We start from the raw sequence: 26290 nt of genomic DNA on the forward strand, positions 1-26290 counted from the left end.
CCCACCCCAAATGCTCCAATTTATAAAGCCCAACAATTTTCTCGTATTATACATGCAAAGAAACAATGTTACAAGACTTAGGGAACCAAAGGCATACAGTTTTCACATTTTGAATTTTGAAAGTTACTGTCCAGGCATAAGAAAACGGCCTGATTAGTCTGAATCATTTTTGCTCCCAAATAATGACAGAACAGAGCCTGATTAAAATTTACTAAGCATTCAACATGTATTATCTTTGCTTCTTTCACGGAGTTATTAGAAGATTAACAATTTTACAGATGGGGAAACTGAGGTACAGAACAGTTAAGTAATTCGACCGGAGTCAGATAACTCATTTGATTCCAGAGCCTGGGTGCTTGGTCATTCCCCGTTTAGACTGAGGGAAGACCCCAAGGCTTCCCCATACCTAACCTTGCAAGGGAGTAGTCTGGGGGAAATGGTTGATTGGGAAGCCTAGGCAGCAAGGGCCCAAGAAAGTTCCATTGTGACACAGAGAACACGAGTGGGACATGGAAGCCTCAGGAGGGCTGCAGCCTCCCTGCCTCCTGTGCCTTGGTGGTCCTGAACACCCCGACATCTGCCCATACCCACTAGATTTTCAAATCACACTGATTCCTTCCGACTGTTTTACTTATCACAACAGCATAAACCATACCACGTAGTTATTGCATGTAACTCAAACATGAATGAACAATTCTCCACTCCTTGACAACTGAAATTAACATCCATATTAGATCCAGGATCTCCGAGGTGGCAGGAAAAAAATTCCCCATCCTGCCCTGAACTTGGATTCAACCTGGGGAAATGGTTTATGCTGTTGTGATGAGTAAAACAGTCAGAAGCAATCAGTGTGATTTGAAAATCTAGTATTTTTACCATGTCCCTGACACTGGGTTAGAACCCCAGCCCTGTCACTTTGTTGCTATGTGGTCTCAGTTTGAAGAACAGTGCCCTCACTCTTTGAACCTCAATTTCTTATCAACAAAGTAGGCATAGAAAGTACTAACAGTTCCTACCATATGGGATTGTGTAAAGATGAGATGCAACAATGCCTGTAGAATGCCCACCCCAGTGGCTGGCACTGGACTATTCCTCAACATATCATCACCTGTTTGTTGAAGAGTCTCCATTCATTGGTGGTATGAACAAATTTTTTTTTTATTGTTTCTAATAACTGCCTCCAACCCATCTATGTGACATTTTCCATTGGGGAACACATCCTTAATAGCAGTTGGGTTGGATTCCCTAATTTACCAGTCCCCTCTGTTACTAAAACCATCACTTCGGTTTTTTCATGTCTTTCCTGTTCATTTTAAGACTTGAATCTCACTTTGGATTGGAAGCTCTTTTTCTACTCTTACCCCAGGTCAGGACTGAGCCATAATTCTAGGGGCCTGTAGGGAAAGTGAGGATGTTCTGCTGTCACACTCCTTCCTTTCCCCCTCCCCTTCTTTGGTTAGTTCCTCAGGGATGGGGGCCAACAGGAAGGAGAGGAAAGGCCCCTTCATCTCATCTCGGGGCTAGACTTTCTCTCCGGTCGGCTAGAGCTGGTGTTGCTACAGGATTTTGTGGGTTTCGTGTGGTTGGTTGGAAGCTCTGGTGGCAACTTGTAGGAAGCTCATTCCACAGGATCTTGCTGGGCATGGTTGGTCCCTCCTGGATCTGACCATGCCTTCCAGGTAACTCCAACATGATCTGCTGTGTGGGGGCAGCTTGTTCAGTCCCTGTGCTGAGGTGGCCCTTGTTTATCAGCTTTCCATGGTCAACTTCAGGGCCTGTGGGCATGTATGAGATCCGTCTTCTGTACTTCTCAAAAACTTGGGATAGACGTGCTTCTGTTCCCCACTCTTTCCTAGTAGACCCCACCATGCCATTCTCTCCCAATTTTTTCATCCTCCTTTCTGGTCACAAAGGGAAAAGACAGGAAGAGTGCCAAGATGGTAACTTAGTGAGGTGTGGGATTTAGTTTGTCCCCCAGAGCAGCTAGTAAATAGCCAGGAACAGTACAGAACAACTGCTGGGGCCTCGCCAGTGACCCGACACACAGCTACCCCAGTCTGGACCAGCTGGACCAGCTACGAGCCCACTCAGAACCGTGAGTCCCCCAAACAGCCGTGGCCAGTGCCCCTCCCCCACAGGCTACTTCCCAGAGGGGTAAGAAAAGGGACTTTGCACTCAGCCCCTGCTGTTGGTAACCAAGCTCCAATTATGGAATTAACAAATTCTGACTACTAAAAATAATTCCCCAGCTCAGCTGAACCTTCAGTAAAAGAGGAGGTAGCTGGTTTTTGCCCCAGTGCAGAGGGGGGCAGGGCTGATGGGGGGCGGGGCAGGTTTTTTTGGATTTGGAAAGGTCTGGGCCCTGAAGGAAAGGAGGGAGCACACAGGACCTGGAGATACACAGAGCAACATACCAACTTAAGCTCTTAATTGGCAAACCCGAGGAATGGGGGCCCTGCTCTGAAAAGGATTTTTCTCTTTCATTTTTGTGGCTGTGTTTCTATGGCTTGACTACTCTTTGGATACAGCTGCAAGGCTTCTCGGACTCCACTGCCCCAGGCATAGGCAGAATTAAGCTTGTTTGAGAGCTTGTCTGGAGCCTGTGCCTTCCCCAGGAGAGGGTGGGGCCCAGCTCAGGTGGAATCCCTCCCTCAAGGAATTCAGACCCCAGGGTCTGGAAAAGTGAGCGATTAAAACCAGCCTACAACCTCTCCTGTCTCTACCACATCCCCAGCAGGGAGAGTCTGCTGAAGTTAAAGGTACCGCATTACCTTATACCGGTGGGACTCACAGGCAGAAAAGTGCCACATACTGGGCAGGACAGGAAAAACGCAGAGTCTAGAGGTTTCATAGGAAAGCCTTCCAACCTGCTGGATCTCACCCTCAGGGAAAACCGACGCAGGTGACTCTTTCCTAGGAGGTCAGTCAGGTCTGGGAAAGTCTGGCTGGGGTCTGTAATGCTTAAGTAGACCCTCCTAAGGGGGGATATAAAAGGCACCATACAGGTAGGGCAAGAAACAACAAGAAAAATTCTGATCTGTTAAACTAAACCTAAGCTAGAGGTCCAGAATAAGCTGAACTGAAAGTCAAAGAAGACATAGACAACAAAGTCATTCAGCAAGAAAATTCTAGGTAAAAAAAAGTGAAAATCTCCAGAATAAAACTAAGGAAATTAAATGCCTAGACACCAGCAAAAAATAACAAATCATACTAGGAAAATTGAAGATAGAGCCCAGTCAAAGGAACAAACCAACAATTCAAATGAGATACAGGAGTTGAAACAATTAATTCAGAATGCTGGAACAGACATGGAAAAACTCATCAAAAATCAAATCAATGAATTTAAGGAGGATATAAAGATGGTAATGAATGAACAGAAAGAAGAAATCGAACATCTGAAAAAGCAAATCACAGAACTTAGGGGAATGAAAAGCACAATAGAAGAGATTGAAAAAAAACAATGGAAACCTACAATGTCAGATTTCAAAAGGCACAAGATAGGATTAGTGAACTGGAGGATGAAACATTTGAAATCTGACAAGCAAAAAAAAAATATAGGGGAACAAAATGGAAAAAAAGATTCAGGGAATTGAATGACAACATGAAGCACACAAATATATATGTTATGGGTGTCCTAGAAGGAGAAGAGAAGGGAAAAGGAGAAAAACTAGTGGAGGAAATTATCACTGAACATTTCCCAACTCTTATGAAAGACTTGAAATTACAGATCCAAGAAGTGCAGCATACTCCAAGCAGAACAGATCCACATTGATGTACTCCAAGATACTTACTAATCAGAATGTCAGATGTCTAAGAGAAAGAATCTTGAAAGCAGTAAGAGAAAAGCAACCCATCATATACAAGGGAAGCCCAATAAGACTATGCGTAGATTTCTCAGCAGAAACCATGGAGGTGAGAAGACAGTGGGATGATATATTTAAATTACTAAAAGAGAAAAACTGCCAACCAAGAATTCCATATCCAGCAAAATCATCCTTCAAAATGAGGGAGAAAAAAAAAATCAGAATTTGTGACCAAGAGACTGGATCTGCAAGAAGTATTAAAAGGAGTACCAGAGACAGATAGGAAAAGACAGGAGAGAGAGGTGTGAAGAGTGTAGAAATGAAGACTATCAGTAAAGGTAAAAAGAAAAATGAGATATGACATATAAAATCCAAAAGGAAAAATGGTAGAAGAAAGTACTGCCCATACAGTAATACCACCAAATGTTAATGGATTAAACTCCCCAATCAAAAGACAAAGACTGGCAGAATGGATTAAAAAACAGGACCCATCTATATGCTATCTACAGGAAACACATCTTAGACCCAAGGATAAACACAGGTTAAAAGTGAAAGGTTGGGAAAAGACATTTCATGCATATAATCAGAAAAGAGCAGGAGTAGCTATACTAATATCCAACAAATTAGACTTCAAATGTAAAACAGTTAAAAGAGACAAAGAAGGACACTATGTATTAATAAAAGGAACAATTCAACAAGACATACTAATCATAAATATTTATGCGTCAAGCCAGAGTGCTCCAAAATACATGAGGCAAACACTGAAAAGAGAAATAGACACATCTACCATAATAGTTGGAGACTTCAATTCCCCACTCTCATCAATGGACAGAACATCTTAACAGAGGATCAATAAAGAAATAGAATTTGAATAGTAGAAAAAATGAGCTAGACTTAACAGACACTTATAGAACATTATACCCTACAACAGCAGGATACACCTTTTTCTCAAGTGCTCATGGATCATTCTCAAGGATAGACCATATGCTGGGTCACAAAGCAACTCTCAATAAATTTAAAAAGATTGAAATCATACAAAACACTTTCTCAGATCATAAAGCAATGAAGTTGGAAATCAATAATAGAGTGCCAGAAAATTCACAGATATGGACACTCAACAACACACTCCTAAATAACCAGTGGGTCAAGGAAGAAATTACAAGGGAAATCAGTAAATATCGTGAGGCAAATGAAAATGAAAACACAATCTATCAAAATTTATGGGATGCAGCAAAGACAGTGCTAAGAGGGAAATTTATTGCCCTAAATGCCTTTATCAAAAAAGAAGAAAGAGCAAAAATCGAGGAATTAACTGTCCACTTGCAAGAACTAGAGAAAGAACAGCAAACTAACCCAAAAGCAAGCAAAAGGAAAGAAATAATGAAGATTAGAGCAGAAATAAATGAAATCAAGGGCATGAAGACAATCGAGAAAATCAACAAAACCACAAGTTGGGTCTATGAGAAATTCGGTAAGATTGATGGACCCTTTGTGAGGTTGACAAAAAGAAGAAGAGAGAGGGTGCAAATAAAATCAGATGAAAGAGGAGACATAGTCACTGACCCCACAGAAGTAAAAGAAGTAATGAGAGGATGCCATGAACAACTTTGTGCTAATAAACTTGACAGTGGAGATGAAATGAACAAAGGGGGCAAGTCCTCCAATTAGAAAACAAAATTCCAGTCTCCCTTGTCTGTAGGTTATTGCCAGTCACAAGAGATATTCTCTCTGGGCCTCCTTCTCCTGTCTTTGGAGGTGGAACATAATTCTTTGCCAAAGGGAAAACAGGACAGGAAAGGGCCTCTCTTCACAAATGCTCTGCTGCCCCCAAAGGTGACTTCTCTCTACAGTGGTGGGAATGGGTTTGGCAGTACAGATGGTGGTGATGGTGGTGATGGCGGACGTGGTGGAAGTCTAGGTAGCGGTGGAATGGTGATTCTCTTCAAGAATTACCTCAAAGCAAGCCCTGAGGGAAGATGGCTGGTCCTTCTGACCCTCAAAGGTCAGATAAATGAATTTGGAAGATGGGCCACTAATATTTTTGTCCTTGAAAGCTGGAAAAAATGCCTACCCTAGCTGAGCTTAGCAGTCTACTCTTTGTCCTCTTTCCCAGAAGGACATTAATCAGACCCTCTCAGTTCTGCTTACAAGAATATGTAAACAGAGTAGCACCAAGTACATCCTGGGTCCAGTCCATCAGTGGGCTTTTTCCTCAAAAGCCGAAAGTTTGACATTCCTGAGGATCAGCTAAGAAAAGCATCATGAAGACCCTACATGTAAGAACTTGCACGTCAACATCTAAATCTAATCACTGAAGCTGAAGCAATAAGATGTGCTTGAGAGAACACAGGATTGAGAAATTTGCCCTGCCTTCTTCACAAAGATCCAAAGTCATTGCTGCCCTGACAAGAATAGATCATGTGGACATTACTTTAGTTTTTGACCCCTACTCCTTTTCCTTTACCTGTAAAAACCCTAACTCATATCCCCACTTTGAACTGGTTTGGGGAAGATTCTTCCAGTCCCTTGCTTGTAGACTTGCAATAAGCCAACTTCACATGGAGAGACATGCTTTTCCTTTGTAGCGCCAGGTCAGGCTGGCACTTCCACTGGAAAAAGCCATGCTTGCAGTGTCCTCCTCAGCTTTGGCCCTCAAAAGAAACTGCACAACAGGGAAAATCTCACTCAGCCATTAACACAATCCAGTCACCTTAGCTATAAGGCTAGCAATAAAAATAATTCTTTGCAAAGTGATACTGGAATTATGGTAGTTTCCCGTCATTTCCTCAGCTATCAGAAACCAAGCATACAACTGAGGACCCAATCATACCCAAGCCCCTTGGTGTGGCCAGAGCCGTAGAGGACTCAGAGACTCCAGACAGCAGAGAGAAGTGAAAGCACTTCCACACTCAGGCGGGGCCTCCATCCTTACCTGAATTCCTGCAGCAACAGAAATAAGTTCCAACTCTACCAGCCTTGGACTCGGCAGAGAAAAGAGCCTCAGGAGAAAACTCAGAGATAAAAATGGAGGAAATGACACTTCAGTCTAAAATTACTACAGCCCCCAGGAAGTAAAGGAGGAAGACAACACTCAGGAACCAGAAAAGCTCTCAGGCCAATTAAATACTCCTTGGAAATCAGGAGCATCATTCTGGAACAGGAATCCCTTGAGCATGTGGTGATTCCCAGACAAAAGACAAATCACATGCTGTTGAAATCAATTGCCCAGAGGCTTAGTAAGAGGGATACAAAGAAGAGCTGGCAAGAGTGTCTCCACACATTAAGTCTGATGGATTTATACTGGAGGAGGCCAACCAGAAGCCACGGACCAAACCCTTGTCTTGTCCTTTTGGAGAGGCCCTGCACAGGATAATGGACTATCACTGGGAGAACAGAGTCATCTCCATGCAGACATGGCCAGCCCTTCCCTCCTGAGTTCCAGCTCCAGGCCTGTACCATTCTCATGTCCCTTTGAAGAGCCGATTGTTCCTCCCCACATCTGATATGCATGGAGAGCCCTCAGGTACCAGCATGGACATCCTGGACCCTGAGCCCTCCCTGATCGCCTCTGCACCCCTATCCTGCCATTCTCCCAGAATACCCCACCCCCAGTAGCAGTGGTCAACCTCCTCTGATGCAGATCTTGGTTGTAACAACAACTTGAACCTGGATTCCAATTCTCTCTGAGATAGAACAATATCAAAGACCCATACATTCATCAGGATCCTTTTCCTTCACCAAATCCAATGTAATGAAATAACATTTGAAGTTGAATGAGAAAAAAAAAATATATATATATATACACACAACTAAGAAGGAAGGGACTTTTGGTGCATGGACCAGGAATCGAATCTGGTCTCCTGCATGGAAGGCAAGCATTCTACCACTGAATCACCTGTGCACCCACAATGGGTTCTTTATATCTGAAAAAAAATTGGAGCCAGTACCCTGATCAGGTAAGGCAACTGTTGAGCTTGGAGTTCAGGTTGTGATTTTAGAGAAAGCAGGTAAGAGACTAAAAGCAGACTCTTGGCAGTCTGGTCAATGGGATGAACCAAGCTGGAGGTGGATAAGTTGATGAAGAGGGAACTGAGGCTCCTGGTTTTCTTTACTAATGCACTGTGGTCACTTAATTTCTTTCTCCACAACTGGGACTTCCTATAGACCCAGGTTTCTTAACCTCAGTATTATTGACATTTTGGGCCAGATAATTCTTTGTGGTAGTGGTGGTGGGGCTGGTAGGGGGGGACATAGGGCTGTCCTGTGTGTGTTGCATGATGCTTAACAGCATCCTTGGCCTCTACCCACTAGATGCCAGTAGCACCCACCCCATACCCCATTGTGACAATTAATCTCTCCAGACATTGCTGAATGTCCCCTCAGATGGAAGGGGACATCCCCAGTTGAGAATGATGCTGTAGGCCTTACCATGTGGCCAAGGGGAAGCTATGATGTTTTGGAGTCATGAATTCAAGTTGTGTATTGAACAATTTACTTTATCTTTCTATTCTCCATTTGCCTGCATCGACTAAAGATTTAGGAGCTTAAATGCTATCATGATATTGTTTAGGGAAGGGTAGGAACCAATTTCTGTTGAGTGTGAGAGGCAGTACACAATAGAACCGATTTCTGTTCTATACCATTAACTTCTGAAGTGTATAATCCTCCTGGATGCATCCTTGCATGGGTCCCCAATGACAGCTATGTTGTCTGAACCAATGGTCGTGTTTCTTCTTATCTTATTTGACTCCAAGTCAAATAGCTTTTGACAATTGGTTCCTCTCTCCTCCTTTAACGACCTTACTCTCCCAGCTTCTCTGATGAGAGATAAAGACTGTGGGTCTTCCTCCCACTTCACTGCTACTCCTTCTTTGCCTCTGTGGCTAAACATCCCATCCTCTCACTTCAAAAGGTCAAAATGACCCCTTCTTATCTACATGAACATTCTCTTTAGATCCATGTTTTGATAATCCATGATTATCAAATCTCTGCCTCCAGCAGTCATTTGGCCTTACAACACCTCACCCTTATAGTCAGCAGCCCATCTGACATTCCCACTTGAATATCTCACCCTCAAAACTCAGCACAATCAAACTAACTCTTGTCTTTTCTCCAAATCTGCTCCTGTTCCCCAGTGTTTGCCATCTCAGGACAGCATGAGCATAGTTCCTCAAGTTAAAAATTGAGCAGTTATCCTCAATCAGTTATTTCTCTTCATTTCCCTTCCACAACCCACACTCCATCTGGCAGCCAGGTCTTTGGCCTCTACCTCCAAAACACAACCTACATCAGTTCAATGAGTTTTCTCTGCTTCCATCAGGGTCTAGTTTTCCATCATCTCTTGCTGATATTACCACAAATAGCCACCTAACTGTTGTCTCCTTGCTTCCATTCTCATTTGCCCCATCCTCCAATTCATTCACCACACAGCACAAGGATAAACTTTTAAAAAATACAAATCAGATCATTACTTCCCAGTTTAAGCTTTCCCATGGCTTCTGATCACACTTCAAATGAAATCCTGACTGCTTACCCTGGCTTCCAGGTCCAACTGACTCAGCCCTTGCCTAGCTCTCCAGCCTCACCCCCTCCGATGCCCTCTTTGCTCCACTTAACTCCAGTGACACTGCCTAATTTAATGTTCTACTGCTGCAAAACAAACCATCCTAAAGTTTAGTGGCTTGAAATGGCAACCACTGGTTATCTCTCACAAATCTGTGGATTGGCTGGGTTCAGCTGGAAGGTTCACCTGTGTTCCACTGTGGTATCAGTTGGGATTACCCTTGTGGCTGTATTTGGCTGGGGCATCATTCTGACCTTATTAGGTTTCTTTCATCATTTCTCTTTCCTCTAGAATGAAAGCTCCATGAGGGTGTTTTGTTCATACTGCATCTTTCGCTTCTAGAACACCTAGTACAGAGTAGGTGGAAGCCTGATGTCACTATCGGTTGAATAAACGAGTGTAAGAGGCAGTACACAATGGAGGTGAAGGACCCAACTTTGGAATCACACAGGCCTGGGATCTGCCCCTTTCTCGCCGTATGACCTAACTTCTCTGTGCTTCAGTTAATCATTTCCAAAACAGCGTGGGGCAAATGAGCACGATCTATATCTAACTTATCAAATGTCCTGGCACTTGATAAGCTCTCATGATTATTTTAATGGAAACTCTAATTTACCCCCTCCTCCTGACTTTTCCTCCTTGAGCTCCAACACCAGAACGGGAAAATTCCATGTGACACCAGAATAGAGGAATCACATGTCATTGCAATCTTTACAATGCTTTCAGGACGCTGCCTGCCTGGTCCCAGCTAACTGTGTTCTTCAGTCAGTCAGTAGAGGACAGGTTGGCCAAGGTCAGAGAAGGACCAGAGGGTCTGGGCTCCTCTCTCCCCTCACAGGAAGGTCCTGTGGCAAGATCTACCAGATCCCTGAGAAGTTACTCTCAGATTTGAATCATGCTAAAGGCCCAGCTGGACCCCGACCTCCTTATTATCATTCATTAAGCTGCTTGGTCCATCCCAATTAGAGCCTTTTGAAACCACTGTACTCAATTTACCACCTAATTACTCTTACCTTGTTTGTTTAATGAAGCTTATACAATGATTCTGGCGATCTTTATGGAACCTTACGTGAGATTTTACTTTTCACTTTATAATTTGTGATTTTTATATTAATGTTTTATAACCTTAGGTCCTTAATCCGAAAGTCATAAGGAACTTAATTGATTTGAAACTAACCATGCCCTGGAGTGTGTACATGTCAAATTGATTCAAATTGATCCAGTGAGTTTAAATAAAGCTTAGGCCATAGAGCATGATGGCAACCTGATAGAAATTTTCCTAAAGCACTTGACTTGGGTGACTTAATTATGCTTCCATCTTAGCCCATTAAATAATTGGATAAATACTTCTTTTTGCATGTGTCACAGACTTAAAAGATAGGACAGTTAAAAAAAAGAAACCTAGGAAGAGTTACACAAGTGCAAACTGTTCTATTTATAATCCTTCCTTCTGGAAGCTACAGAGAGCTCACATTTTGAGGGTATGCTGGTTTGAAATATATTTACATATATATATTTACATGTTTTGACTCAGAGCCCGACAGTCACCATCTCAGTCTAGTTGAAAATGGTTGGAAATTAAGTACTGATAGTAGAAACATTAGGAAAACACAGGGTCATTTGGGAGGCGTTTGCTTTTTTTTGATCTTTAAGGGATGATCAGCGCAAGCATTTTTCCATGCAGAACTTTCTCTGTGCAAATGATCTCAAGGGAGAAGTCCTCAGTTTTCCCAGACAGGGTTAAGTGAGCTCCTTAAGGCATTTCTGCCCAATGACAGGTCAATTTAGTTACAATTGGCCCTAATTGGCCCTCCTACCCCCAAGTGGCTGCATTCTTTTACCTGCTTTTCCCACAGCCCTCACTCACATAGGTGTGAAATACCTTTCTGACTTTAAAAAATATCCGACATCATCATTTCCCAGTGGACCCCTCTCAACCAAATGAAACTGATTGCTGGGCCCAGGAGATGAGCCTGACTCCAGGAAAGATGCAATTCCCAGGGCTCGAGACTCCCTGGTGTTCCAGTGGTGAAGCAGCCACACCAAATTTCCCTGTAATTGATCTCTTCAAAAGCATTTTCCTTTGTAAACAGTTTGGATGGCTCCTGACTTGCTCTCACATCTCTGGTTTCTGTTTCTTGTGAATCTATCATTTTGGCTTAACTCTCTTTTCAAGGTTCTTTGATGATGAAATGTTTCTTGGGCTGGACTGTGCCTGCAGACCATCTTGTGTGCCCCAAGCTCACTGTCACTAACCACCAACCTTAGCAGGAACACTGCAGTGGCTTCCTAACGAGCCACCCTGCCTCTGGCTTCATCTCCAGGCCTTTCTCCTCTTTGTATCCCCCAAGTGGCCAGGGCCCCCATCTGCCCCATTCACCCCTGCAAATCAAGGGCTGTCCCCACATTTGACATGCAGCACAAGCTCAGGAAAGACTTCTGGATTTCTTCTATGGAGGTTTGATAATCCTATAACTACATGTATAAATCTCAAGGTAACATCTCAAAAGATTTTTAACCCGTGCAATCACTGCCTACATCAAGATATTGAACATTTCCAGTCAACCCAGAAGACTTGCTCATGCCTTCTCTCTGTCAAGCACCCAACCCTACCTCATCCCAGAGGTAACCACCATTCTCACCATTCTAATCTCTATCACCATATTTGAGTTTTGCCTGCTTTTGAACTTCAAAGAAGAAACTGTTTGGTGTTGCGTTGGCCGTGATAATGTATCTCTCAGGGGCCTGATTTTGGGAATTGACTGATGGCTAATTCTGATGGGCTCTGAAATCCATCACTGTTTGTCCCTAGGCCATGCTTCCTACAGGCTGCTTCCACCATCGCTGAGTCTCGCGGGCGTGCCAGTGCAACCAGTTCTGGGAGATGGGGATGCCTCTGATGAGAGGCCTTGGCTCAAGGGCTCCCTGCAGGCCTTGCTTGCTGGACTCGTTTCAACTCCAAGGTAATGTAACATGTTTCCACACAATCTTCCTTCTTCCCCTCTCTCCTTCACAAGGGCCAGACCTGCCTCAGAGCCTGACTGTTCTCCCAACCTCTCCCAGCTCCCTCCCCAGGCTCCTGCACAGGTGTCTACCTCAGTACATCTAATCTTGGCATCTGCTTCTTGGAGGACCCAGATTAACACAAATGTGAACTAATTCCTGTAGACTTCTTTTGTTCATCATCATGCCTGTGATTGTCACCTATGTTGTTGTATATCACCATAATTTGTCCTTTCTCTTGATTGAGTTAGTATACCCACAAACTATTTAGCTCTCCCAAAATTGATAGACAGTTGGGTTGTCACCTATTTTGGCTATTCTGAAATAAACCTGCTCTTGTTTCTTGAACATATCTTTTGGTGGACACATGTACTCATGACTCTTGGATATGTACCTGGTTGGTGGATTGCAGGGGAATAGATGTTTAGCTTTATTAGCTACTTGAGAACTGTTTTCCAATGTGATTGTACCAATTTACTTTTCCAGACACAAAGTATTTACTGAATGAATGAACAAACTCAAGCTATAAGAGTCTTTCTAGAACTTAACGTTAGTTCAGTCACTCCCCTGATTAAAAACAAGGTGTTAGGTGACGACCCATTGTTATAGGCCATCCAAATTCTAAACTCACAAGATGTCCAAGGTCATGCATGGCATAGCCCCTGTGTGATTCTCCAAGTCATCTGCTCATCATGCCAGCACCCACCACCCATAGTAGCAGCATTTACTTTGATTACATTGAATCTCTCTTCTTCAAATACTCCGGTCTTTCTCCCCTCCAGCTTTTTGCACATTGGACCCTCTGTCTGGAACAGCTCCTCCTTCTTTGTAACCATCTTTCTCATTTTGTCTACTGTATGAGTCAAATGAATTTGATTTCAAGTAATGAAAAAAATGAATTTGACTCAAATAGTCATTCATTTTTTCATTTAACAAGTAATGTAAAGACAGGTTGCAGTTAGCATTGCTTCAGCAGCATGATGACGACAGAGCTGGTTCTGTGTCATTTTCTTAACCTTTGCCTCAACCTTATTTCCTCATGGTCATAAAATGGCTGTCATAGCTCCAGGTATCACATCCACATTTAAGGTAGGCAGAATAGAAAAGGGATGGAACCAGCCATTTCTCTTAAATGAGGAAAGAAAACTTTTCCCAGAAGATCTCCTGCAGACTCCATTGGAGTTACATTAGCTGAACTTGGTCACATAGACACCTATCTTCAAGGGAAGCTGAGAAGTTATTTAGTATTTCAAGCCTCCATAATGAAGGACAAGAAGGTAAAAAGGGGTTTGGAAATGGCTACTAAGCAAACCTAACTGCAATGTCTTCCATATTGAGCCAACTGTAACTCACCTTTCCAATCTCAGTTTAGTGTCTCTTCCTCCTGGAAGTCTTCCAGGACCCCACCCTTTTAGGTTTTTCACTCTCATGTTAATCTCTGAAGTTTTCATTAGTCTTGAATTTATTTGCTGGACCTCACCTTGAAGTATATTTTAAATTGTCTTTCAATTAAAAAAAACACGAAAATATACATGACCAGATAAAAATAGATACAGGGATACCACCCAAAGCCTCCCTAGCCTCACCTGTTTCACATGTTTTACCTGTTTATTATCAAGTCCATGTGCAACCACAAGCCTAAATGACTTCAAAAGGGATCCTCCAACTCACCCACCTTCCCCAATTGGATAAACTCCCAGGAAATGTTGGCGATTATGTCCCGACATTTATGTCTGTAAAAAAAAAGAAAGAAAACCTGATCCAGAAGAGTTATTCTCAGCCTTTTTGTTTTACTGCCACTTAAAAGTTTATAAAATTCCCTCTTTTGAGGTAAACCAGCTTAGGAGATAAGACCCTGGGCTCTGGACCCAGACTGTGTTCACCGCCTGCTCTCTACACTGACCAAATGTATGGCCCTGGGGAAGTCTTCCTGCTTCCCTGGGCCTCAGTTTCTTCATCTGTAAAATGGAGATAACAGTACCTCCCTTCCAGGGTTTAAAGGATTGAAGGGATAATCCTGGGTAGCCCTGTCACAGGGCAAGCACTCAGTCCATATTACCAGCCCTTATTCCCTCTGAGCCATGTTGCCTCTGCTGCCACACTAGCCCCCTCTCTCTGCTTTGGTTCTCTAAGCTCAGTTAGTGAAATGTCTAATCCTATCACTGCCTAAACCACCGGATTACACTCCCTTAGAGACTTTGCAGTCAGTTGAGGGAGCTCAAACACAGGCCCCAATAATGAGAAAAATAGTAGCTGACACATTCTGCGTGCTGTGCGCTGTCTCGTGGCTTGCTCACGTCAGGTCTTTTCGTTTTTCCCACTTTTGTAGGCAAGTGGAGAGTTGTGTAAATATCTGGTGTCCCAGCAAGAGATCAAATACAAATGTGTCTGGTTCCAAAGCTGGGGTGCCTGACCACCATACTAAGCTGCTTTTATGTGTGCAATGGGCTCAACAGCCCCAGAAAAACACAAGATGTCCTGGGGTTCAGCAATGGGAGAAATCCCAACCAATTTGGGAGGTCTGAAAAGACATCATGGAAATTTGTGACAGGGCTTGGAACACGGGGAAGATTTTTGGGAAGCAGCTGGAGGAAGGCCAGGAAGCCAAGGAAGGCTTTTTAGGAAGGCATAAGCAAAGACATGAATCTCAGAAGCACACGCTATTTGGAGGGAACTGATATTGGCAAAACCTTAATTCAAGTCCCAGCTCTGCCAACTAGTTTAAGTTGCTTCACCTCTGCTGGCCTCAGTTTCTTCATTTATAAGACGAGGGTAGTAACAGTACCTCCCCTGAAGTGAGTCTGGAAGGTTGGCACGAGGTGATGATGTTCAGGGCTTCGTACAGTGTAAGCGCTCAGAAAGTGTCACCTGCCTCCCAGGTGCCACATAGGGGGTCACCTGCTCCCAGGAGATCAGAATGATAAGGACAAAAGAAACAGCTTTTCAGATTTCTCTCTGCTTTAGGTTAAAAAAAAAGTTGGAAGTGCTTGTTCCTCTTGATTTCCTATCACAGTGAATGACAGCACGATCACACTGTATGCAGAGTCCCTCAGAGTCTGCCCCTTGCCACTTGCCCAGATGCCACAAAAGTGAGCAAAACGCCCAGAGAAACAGGACCATAAAGAGAAAAGAATGACACTCATCCTAAGTAACTGATGATGAATATTTGGCTTCAGCAGAAGTTTCAGGCCGTTTGTTCAAGGAGAAACTGGGAAGTTGCTTTTTTCCCATAAATTATACAGACTTAACATCAATCAGCTACCCTTTCCAGGCTGCTAACAAGTCCCCAAAGCGCTACCCTACAGGGGAGAGGAAACCGGAAGTAAAGAAACTGGAGTGATTAAAACAAACAAGACTTTCATACTTCCCTTTCTGTCACATCAGCTGGATTCAACAAATGGCCTCGAGGTCCCGGGACGTCTAGGGCCATCCTTCCTGGGTGATCTTTGTGTTTGTAGAAATAAGCGCTGGATCTGTGGCTACCCCTGCTCTCGCCCTGCTGCACCCCCCCCCCCCAATTTCCCCTGCAAGATCTAAGGAGAATTTGATTCATTTGGTTTTGATTCCCTCTCTCAACAAAATGCAGTTTTCCGAGAACTATTTGAGCTCCAAGATGCTATAAGTGTCTTTTTGTATTTTATTTTTTTCCCTTAGAAAGGGAAAGCTGGCAGCATGCCAAGAGACAACGGATCTCAAACCCTTTACATCTGCCCAGGGCTCATCTTCAGACCCCGGGGAACTGAGGGGGTAGGGGGCTGTTCAGTCAGGGGGTTCGAATTTTCTCCACTGTGCTGCCTTCAGCATCCAGGTAAATCCACAGAACAGGAGCATTTCTTTTGCTTTCCTTTCTCGTGTGTGTGTGTGTGTGTGTGTGTGTGTGTGTGTGTGTGTGTGTGTGTGTGTGTGTGTGTGTGTGTGTGTGCGCGCGCGCGCACGCGTGCATGTGCACTGGCCATCCTGCCTTAATAACTGAAGAACAACAACTCCTCCTGTGAACTAAGTACTTACAAAGTGCCAGGCCCTGTGCTTGGTGTTTTATGCGAATTCTCTAATCAAGGCTTGATAATAACCCTTTGAAGGGGTATGCTCCTTCCCTCTTCCCTCTCTCCCTCCCTTTTCTTCCTTCATTCATTTGTTCTCACATTAAAATACTTATTGAGCACCTATTATGTGTCAGGTCCTGTTCTAGGTTCAGGAGATAAAGTGATGAATAAGAACATTACCTTGTGTCGTGGAGCTGGCGTTCCAGTTTATATGCAATTAATCAAGCAGACAATAGTTCCAAGTAGTAATAAGCGTTCTGAGGAAAAGAAAGCAGAGAGGTGGTGAGATAAGTGGCTGGGAGCTGTTGAGCTGAGATGGATGGCCAGGGAGGGCCTCACTGACCAAGAGCTGGAGGATGGGAAGAATTAAGCTGCAGAGAGGTAGGACCTGAACACTGGGGCAAAGGGAAAAGCAAGGCCAAAGGTCCCGAGGTGGGGACTAGTTTGGGACATTCGGGGAGCAGGTGGGAGGCTAGGACGCTGGCATGGAGGGAAAGAGGTAGAAGTGCGGTGGGAGAAGAAGCTGGAGCCAGGTGTGGAGGGTTTGCAGCCAGAGGAGTGAAAACCACTGGAGGGTTTAGGCTCAAGCGGCCAGATAGGATGGCATGCTTACACCAGCCTCCCGGTGCTGGGTGGGGAAGAGGCTGGAAGGGCCGAGACAGGAAAAAGAATGCAAGGAAACCAGTCAGGAAGCTACTGCCGACCTCAGGGTATAAGGATCCCTCACTACACAAACTTAGGAGTCCAGCGGACTCAGACACATGTTTTGAGGATGTGGCTCTCTCTCCTGGTGCCACTACTGGCCGGGGACCCTCAGGAACCAAGTGACTGTGCACACCCAGGGGAACTATGTCCTGGTTAAAGGTGGCTCAGGCCACATACTAGCAGGAAAGCCAGAGAGCGGTAGATGGATTCCAGATCCACTTTAGCAAGTGGGCTGGCTGAGGGATTGCAGGATGGGGTGACAGGAAGAGATCAAGCATGGCTCCTAGGTTAGAGGCTTGGGCCATCTGGGCTGCTCATGGGGAGGTCTTCCCCATGGGATGATCTGGAGATGCCCCTCAGGGGACTGGAACAACCTGACCGAGATCTCGTGGTGCATGTCAGGGTCGAGATTTAAATCCAAGATTTTCTGTCTCAAGTCTGATCTCTTACCTGTGATTTCATAACTCATTGGTATGACTTTCATATTCAATAAAGATTCCAGCCTTAGACCATCCTGGGCATTTGTGCTTGTGGCAAACAACTAAACCTCCTGCTCATTTTTTCCCCCAGATTATCAACTGTGGATTTTTAGTCTTTTCCCCACTTGATTGTTTAACTACCTCACAAGCATACATATACAATGTATTTTTCTATTTTAAAACAGGCAGAATACCCAGGGCTTTTTTTATTATTATTTTTATTTTTGACAATTTGCTTCTATCTACTGTATACCCAATAGGAGTTTACTAAGTATTATTGATTAGCTAAATACCCAAATGAATGCTACATCTTTGTTCGACGGTGTGACAGAATTTTTTTCATCCATTCAGTATTTCTGAGTAAAAGGGAAATGTTAACCCTTGGGGAAGCTGAGAGGCGAACTCTTTATGTGAGATGGCTTCAGAGAGGAGGTGGCATTTGTAGCGAGTCTTGAAAGACAAGGGGAAGAGTTCTTCAGGAACAGAGTAGAAAACTGAAGAGGGCTATGTTGGGAGGCATGTGGATTCTTCCCCAGTGAAGGAGATAGGTGAAAACAGCTGGAGAGGTAGGGAGTGGGATTGACAGACCTTCCCAAATCCCGCTGGCTGTGGAAGTTCCCTGGGCTGTGTTGCTGGCTGTGGGATGGACAGGCATGCTGGCTCTGGGCTGCTTTTGCTCCCTACCATCCATCCCCTAGTTCTTTCACCGACAGCCCTGGTGCTTCTAAGGGCATCGAGTTTCCCCTCGTCTCAGTCCACACAGTGTAGGAGGGGACAACCCCAGCCGATCGGAATTAACAGTCCCTTGGTCCATGCAATGCCAATCATGGGCCAAGAAGAAACAAAAGTCTGCTTTTCTCCTGGATTTGATGCTGGCGGGGTGTGGCCCCAGGAGCTGGTGGCAACTACTTGACAGTCACTTGGGTCTTATAACACAGCCAACCCCGAGGAGGTACAATCAAGACCCAGAGACGAAAGCTGGGACTGGGTGGTATCCTTTGAGCCCTGAATAATCCATACCTGCAGCCAGCCTCATCCTTGAATATGAGCCAATCGATTTCCTCGTTAGCTCTAGCCAGTTAGAGTTGGATTTCCTGCAGCTTGCACCAATAGAAGCCAGATAATACCGAGGCCAATAATATGTGAAATATCATTGCTCCAGCAAAACCTTTTCTTTTTCTCCAAGAAAGTTTGACCTTGGAATGCAAAGGAGGGAGGAAAGTCAGGCTCCAGGCATGATGGCCAGGAGGGACAGAATAGAGTTGTCCCTGGTCTTAGATGAGCTGTGCTGATCCACTGATGTCATCTACCTCTGTGTCCCAACAGAAGGTTTGACTGCAGTGGTGTATTTCAATGGAAAGAGTTTTGTAATTTTAGCACAGCTTTTTTTTTGGGGGGGTGGGGGGCAATTTTTGTTGTGGTGGTGGTTTTGTTTTTACAAATCAAAAGTAATGGTTCAGGGGGTGCAAGGGTAGTTCAGTGATAGAATTCTCACCTGCCATGCAGGAGACCCGGGTTTGATTCCTGGCCCATGCACTTCCCAAAACAAACAAGTAAAGAAAGAAAAAATAAACAAAAACTCAACAAATGGTGCTGCAAGAATGGGATACCGACATAGAAAAAGAATGAGATGTGACCCCTGCAATACAGCATACAAAAATAATAATGGTTTAAATAATCACCAAATTAGAAACTACTGTAATTTTAAGGAGTTCTAGAGGTTGCCTGGTTCAAACTTTCATCTCTATCAAAGCTTCACCCACATGAAGCCTCCGTTTCTCCGACTGTGAAATAGACATTATCAGAGTATAGACCTCACAGGGTTGTGCGTTGTCGTGTGTATTAAATTCTTTATATGGATTTACATGTATTCGTCAATAGAAATAGTTTATTTTTAATAGCTTGGGTAGTAGAAACTCATCTCATTCTAGAGAATGTCCTTAGTGCTTCTTTAAAAATTATTTACATGTATTATAGATATTACATAAATGTATTCTTGCTCTCCCTACTTTGGGCCTTAGTTCCCTCACCTGTAAAGTGGGGTAATAATAGACCCTATTCCTAAGATGGTTACGAAGATTGAACGAATCAAGCACCTTGGCCCCGCCAGAGTCACTGTCCAGCTTTCTCAGCCTGCCTGTGCTTCGAGGCTGACCGGAACATGCCGCGTCCGGGGCTTCACCCCCCTCTGGCTTCTGACTGGTGTCAGCCTGTGGCAACGCTGGCGGGAGGCCGGAGCGAGGGGGCGGGAAGGTCAGGACTCCTGCTGCGTGTCAGCCGAGCTGGCTGTGTCCTGTCAGCAGAGGCCCCAGCTCCTGCCGGGCCGCCTGCTGCCCGGGATCTGGTAACCGCTCCGTCTCCTCGTCCCTTCAGGCATGGGAGGTGACAGCCCCCCTCTTGCTGACCCCCAGGTACCATGCTGTCCCTGTGACATTGCCCACTCCCTTGCAAACAGTCCCTCTATTAAGCTCTCGTTGAAGTACGCAACTTGAGCACGCCCCTCTGCTTCTGCCGGCCGCTGACGGCTTTGTCCCACCGGAAGCCCTGGTCCCGCGCCCGGCACGAAGCAGGCGCGCAATACCGACTGCGGCCGCTGCTGCTGTTTCATCTACAAAGCCGAGAATGAAATGCATGATGGATGTGTGGTCTGGCCATTGATTTCATTGTCCTAGGTCTTCTTTTCTTAATCAGATGATGCGGTTTTACTCTCATGAATTAGGAGTGGCCTTGATGAATGACCAGCCCTCCTACCTAAGTGCTGCCAGAAAAAATTATGGATTATGGGCACAGTTTCCAATCCCCTATCATCAGATTGGGCTCTCAGTCCTCCAGTATCCTGACCTCCCTTTATCATAAGCCTCAAGACTCTTCACTAGAACCCAGGATGTTTCCTGCTTATGCAAACCTACTGTAAGCAAACTCCATTTTATTTAAAGCTTTCATCAGGTCCACATAAGTATTTCAAGAGCATAAGGACAGAGTGGGCTCTTCTGCCCCAAGAGTGTGTGGTGGGCCTTGCAATGCGCTGGGTACTCTACATGAAATCATCTCTTTCAGCTTCCACAATAAAACTGGATAGCCACTTGCCTTCAGTTTCTAAAGCGAGGCCAGGAATAAGAGGAATTTTTAAAAATACTTACTTTCTCTCATATATGAAAGGAGCTTGGAGGGCAACAGACCAGGGTTATATGGTAATAGGTCCATAGTCATCAGGGTCCTTCAGGTTTTCTACTCCCTTCTTTAGTGTGACTTCCATCCTCACGTTTACCTTGGTTACCAGAGCTAACTCAGTTACCATCTTCATGGTTACCAGAGCTCAAAATGGCTGCTGTGATGCCAGCCATCATGTCTACATTCCTGATAGTGAAGGGAGAGGGGCCAAAAGATCCTTGTGCCAGCCAGCTAAGTCATCCCTTTAAGGCACTTTCCCCAAAGTCCCTCTCAACAACTCCCACTTACATTTCATGAGCAGAGATTACTCTCATAGTCACATGTAACTGCAAGGGAGGCTGGTCAAGGTCTTATTTTGGGATGGACTTGGGGCTCATTGTGGCCCTCAATAATTCCAGGGCTCTGTTGTAAGAAAGAGAATGCAAATCAACCAAAGGTAAGCAATCTCTGCCCCAGAACTTAACTGTTGTTGTCCTCATTGTACCAGTGGTGAAACTGAGGCTCAAAGAGTCAGGCAACTTGCCCAAGTCTGCATCGAAGGTAAGACAGAATTGGCACTTGGTTGGAGGTCTGCCCGACTCCACCACCTGTGCGCTTCAGCTCTCCACACTAGCTAATGCCCCTGATGGTTACGTTTGTCCAAGAAGAAAGGCAGGAGCCGAAGTGGACAGCATATACGTGCTCTGATGTCTCCACTGCCACTGTGTGGGTACAGACGGTTCTGGCTTAGGTTCAAACCTGACTCCCAGGAAGTTTGCCAGAGAGAGACCTTACATTGATGGGGGACCATCTCCACTCATTTACCTGCCTCTCTTTCCAGGAAGAGCGAAGGCTCTGGAAGGGACAGTCACATGCCCAGTGGCCAACACAGCTCCTGGCACAGAGGACACGGTGTTTGTTCAACAAATGAAGACAGTGAACGAGTCACCTAATGAACTTGTACATCACCAACCCCCTTAAAAGCCAGTCGATTTCTTTTTCCTGCACAGTATTTACCACCAGCTGACCAATTTTGTTGAAACCACACCCGTAGGAGGGAATTTTCCCTGAGAAAACTACCCATTGTTCACTGAAAGTCCCAAGAGTCTCTGTCTGGGAAAATTGGCATGTGTTGTTCTCCTGAGATCTCTCTCGGCTAGATTTCTGAATATACTGTTTTTCTGATTGGCCTATAAAAGTGCACTGAGGAATTATGCTAATGTTGGTATCTCTCCAACCACATCCTACCGAGGATTGAATCTATTTTTCAAAGACAAAACTGAGTTTTAATTTAGTGTCCCCTTGACATTTTCCCTTTCAAGCACATGAAGGATGCTTCTGCGAAGGGAGAGGTCTTGGGAAATCTTTCACGGATGGTTACGCTTCACGCCTGGGTGGAGTAACCCTCAGCATGCCAGCTTTCAATTAGAAGTGAATAAATGGAGACAGCTTTCCAGCATGGCCAGTGCACCAAAAAAAGTCTTGGGCCTGGATTTCCCCACTGCGGCTGGAAGTTTTTCATTTACTTTTTTTTTTTTTGATGTTTTCTGAGCAGCTTTAATGTGCAAGTTGTAACGTTTAAGACTTTCTCCCCCCAGCCTAAGTTTTAAGAAAGCTGTGAGCCTGGAGACACCTGTGGAGAACGGGGATGTGCTCTTTATCCATACGAGTGGATTCAGAACTGACTTTTCCAGATAGAGGTTTGGCACTCTTGAGCCCAAGCAATGGCATATCATTGCTCCCCTGTGTGGTTGTAATTCTGTCTGGAGTAAGGGCAGACAGGAGCATCTCTTCCCTCTCCTCTGCCCACCGCATCCTAAGGCACAGGTGGACTGACTGGTAGAAGCTATAGAACAGGGGTAGGACATAGTTTGGGGAAGGACTCCTCGCTGTGATATTTCCCAACATTCTGAGACCAGAGGGGAAGGTCAGGGCATCGTTTTGGGATTCCTCTTGTTAGAGGACTGTATTGGCTACTCCCAAAACTCAATGGACTACAACCACACAATTTGCTTAGCTCCCAGTTTGCAGGTTAGCAATTGGGAAGTTCACCTGACCTAGCCTGGTCATGGATGATCTCAGATGGCCATGGTCAGCTGATGGGTTGGTTTATGATGGTTAGGATAGTTGGGACTTCTCTCCACATGGTCTTGCATCATGCAACAGGCTAGCCTGGGCTTGCTCACCGGGTGATGGAAGGGTTCCAAGTTCAAGAGCAGAAGAATGCAAAGGCCCTTGAGGCTAGGCTCAGAATTGGCACAATGCCACTTCTACTACATGTTGTGCACTCTATGAACCAAAGCAAGGTCACAAAGCTAGTTCTAATTCTAGGGCTAGAGAAATAGACACTACCACTTGATGAGAAGAGCTGCAAATCACACATTAGTAATCGACAACAAGAAACAGTTTTCCAAACCTGCTCCTTCAGCCCTAGGGCTTCCACGCAAGGCCCTCAGAGGCCACTTGAGTGTTAAGATTCGAGTTTGGGCTGCGCCTCCCACCATCAACTAGAATCATTTACTTTTACCTACAGGATGTATTGGCCTTCTAAGTAAAGTTTCATCTGAACAGCGGTTGCCATGGTTAAAACACATTTGAAAACCAATTAGTTGGAAGTCATTGTCAGGAACTTCCCTGCCTCATTCTGCCCTCTGTGACTCATAGAATTACATTTCCTGATTTCTAGTGAAAGAGAACTAGTGCCAAGAAGTAGAATGATTCTAACCTTGGTCATTCACTGATGATTCTCCCCATCCCCCATCCATGCGCAGTCTCCGTTTTCTAATCTGTAAAACAAAGGGAGCAGGCAGTAAAGCACAGATCCAGATGCTGAAGCTAGACTTATGACGTTCAAGTCTCTTCTCTGTTGCTATGTGGCTTTAGGAAAGTTACTGCTTGGCCTTATTCATGCATAAAATGGGAATAAGGATAGCAGCACATATCTCATAAGGTTGAGACATGGATTCAATGGGATCCTAGAATTTGTATAACATGAGCATCAATACATGTTTATTATTATTATTATAGTCCCCAAGTTCCCATTTGGCTGAATGCATTACGGTGTTTTTATTTATTGATACTTCACATAAATAGGTTCATTCGATCCCTTTCTCCCATGAATATCAGACTGAATCCCAGGTACTGAGATCATGTGAATCTTGATGGAAAGCTTTTCAGAGGAGATGGAGAAGGGATAGGTCTGGCTGGCCATCTGGCCAGAGGGAGGAAGGAGCAAGATGCTGGGCCGGGGCCAGAGGGACTTTGCATGTGGAGCACAGGGAAGGGCACTACGTCCCCCAACTTCACATATTAGGATTCACAAGTGATTTCAGGTCACTCAAGCTGTGCAGGCATATTCCAAGCGATCAAGGCTGCCATCCAACAGGAAGGGACTCTGTGCCCTTGGGTGGTAGAAGAGCAGGGATTTTCCCAGACTCCTTTGGGGTCTGTAGCTTTAGTTTCCTCAGGGAGGAGAATCCGCCCTACCAAATAAGTTGGTCCTGCCCAACAGGACATACCGTAGTCACTCAACCATTGAGATTTCTGCTGGAGAAGGCCTGGGCTAACAGGCTGCAGCAGGCCAGGCTGGGCCCTGGGCCCGATGGCAAGGGTCAGGCAACATGGGCCCAAGCTGGGAGGCCTTGAGGATTGGTACCTCCTCTTGGGATGACAAGTGGTGACCAGGACGCTGGCCAGCACAGTAGCTTGGTCAATGAGTACTAGTAAATACCTGACTTCCTCCAGTAACAGGTAGAAGTGCTCCTGGCTATAAACAAACTGTATATGGAGATGCCCCATCCTCCTTTAAAAGTTTCTGTACCCAAGCTAAACTGGGGGTCACTTGACCCTCTTGGAGGGAGTCCTTGTGTTGTAGAAGGATTTGCCTTGGCATTCCTTTACTTGGCCAGTTCTCTAGTCACATTTAAGAGCTGCTCTTTGTTGTTGTTGCTTTTAATATCTCATTTTTATTAAACAAGTCATCTGTGCACATTAAGGAACAGAAACAGATAATCAGATTTTTGTTTGCCATGAAAATTTCTGATATCCCAGAGATAATTATTGAAATTGCATATAAACATACTTGTATACTATTCCATTCAATGCATATTCTATAATCTACTTTTATAACCCCTATTGTTGGCCATTTAGTGGTATGGTTTTTATAGGCTCCCAGGGTCCTCATGGGATTAAGCGCCAGTTTCCTCTAGGGTAGTGGACTTGCTAAGTCACCTTTGATTTAACTGCCTACCCTTCCCTGTAGCATTTCTTCACTTCTTGAACCCTCCCCAGGGGCTGCTTCTCAGGAAATCCCTACCAGTGCACCCATATATAACTTTGGATCTATAATATCCCTCTGTATGCCAGTATCTGACGTGTACACACTTTTCAGGAACAAGTCTCTTGCCTAATGCAGCGTTCCCAGAGGACAGGGCTCCACAGATTTAGTTATGCAACTCAACCTTTGGCCTCCAAGTTTCTCAGCCCTTATTTCTACTTAGTCTTATGCCAAGGCTGACCTATCACTAATGGCAAATCCTTGTTTTTCTCTTTGTCACTTTGTCCCCGAGTTAATACTCTCCTACAGTTCTGCTATCTCCTCTCTGGGCTTTTCTTACCAATAAATCTTTATCAGCCTCTGCTCCTCAGCTATAGCCTGCAAGCCAGGAGGTCTGAGGCCACACTGCAATGGAAGTGAAAGTTTTGCCTTGGGGTTCCCTTTACCCTGCTCTTTTTTCTTGCAATCCTCTCTGGAAAGAGTTTTCTATTAGGCTGTCCCATGAAGTGACATCTCATGCAGGTAGAAAGAAAGAATTTTTAAAGCATTATCAATATTCTTTAATTTTGCTTCCCCTTCAACCTCCCCAAACTTACCAGTTTGAGGGGTCACACTTTCAGAGTCCTGCCAAAGCATACTCTAACATGCACACCTGTTTGAGCAGATATGTGGGCATTGGCTAAGGTCTTGATGTGCCGGATATCACTTCGGTCCCCGTTCCTCCAGCTCTTTACCTAGCAACTCTTTACAGCATATTTCTAACCATCCCATTGGTCCTTCAAGTGAGGATGCAAAACCAGCCCTTCCTCTAAAACCCCCGCCTGAGCCTTCCATTTATAGCAATAAAACCCGTCCCAACCAATCAAACAATTGCTCTGAGCCCTTCTCGCTCACCCCTCCCCTAGAGGCTTCACCCTATATAAGCTGGTATACTTCCTCTAATAAACGTTCCATGTGTTCACCGCCACTCGTTCCTGCGACTCTTCCTTGAGCCTCGCGCGCCCTCCAGACCTTCGAGCCCCCGGGACCTCGGCCGGATCGCGACCGGCCCAGTTCCCCCGTCACTGAGAGGCAGACCCCAAGCGGGAGCCCAGCATCCGCAGCTGAGCCCCCCGCAGTTGGCACCCAACGTGGGGCGCTCTACTCGTCTCCTCTCCAGCCCCGTTCACCGCGCTCGACAGGTAAGGGCCCTGCTCCTAACGGCCCCCCGTTTTCTCTTTCTCGCCGCTCGCCACACTTAAACCTGGCAGCCAGCCCCAAAAAGCTGC

At 45.0% G+C, this 26290-nt stretch overlaps 1 long non-coding RNA gene across 2 annotated transcripts in view; it reads left to right on the forward strand.

The window, feature by feature from the left end:
- The first annotated feature begins 517 nt into the window (after positions 1-517).
- Positions 518-26290, forward strand: part of LOC143657853 (uncharacterized) — a 90111-nt gene continuing 64338 nt past the window's right edge. Inside the window, exons 1-3 of one of the 2 annotated variants that reach the window (XR_013162979.1) lie at positions 518-1139; positions 12179-12329; positions 21588-22138. This is a non-coding gene — a long non-coding RNA (uncharacterized LOC143657853). Of the gene's footprint in view, positions 1140-12178; positions 12330-21587; positions 22139-26290 lie in introns of those variants that run through there. The other variant, XR_013162980.1, reaches the window with a different exon arrangement.

This window comes from Tamandua tetradactyla, chromosome 15 (assembly GCF_023851605.1).
Source record: "Tamandua tetradactyla isolate mTamTet1 chromosome 15, mTamTet1.pri, whole genome shotgun sequence".
In the NCBI taxonomy this organism is placed as follows: domain Eukaryota; kingdom Metazoa; phylum Chordata; class Mammalia; order Pilosa; family Myrmecophagidae; genus Tamandua; species Tamandua tetradactyla.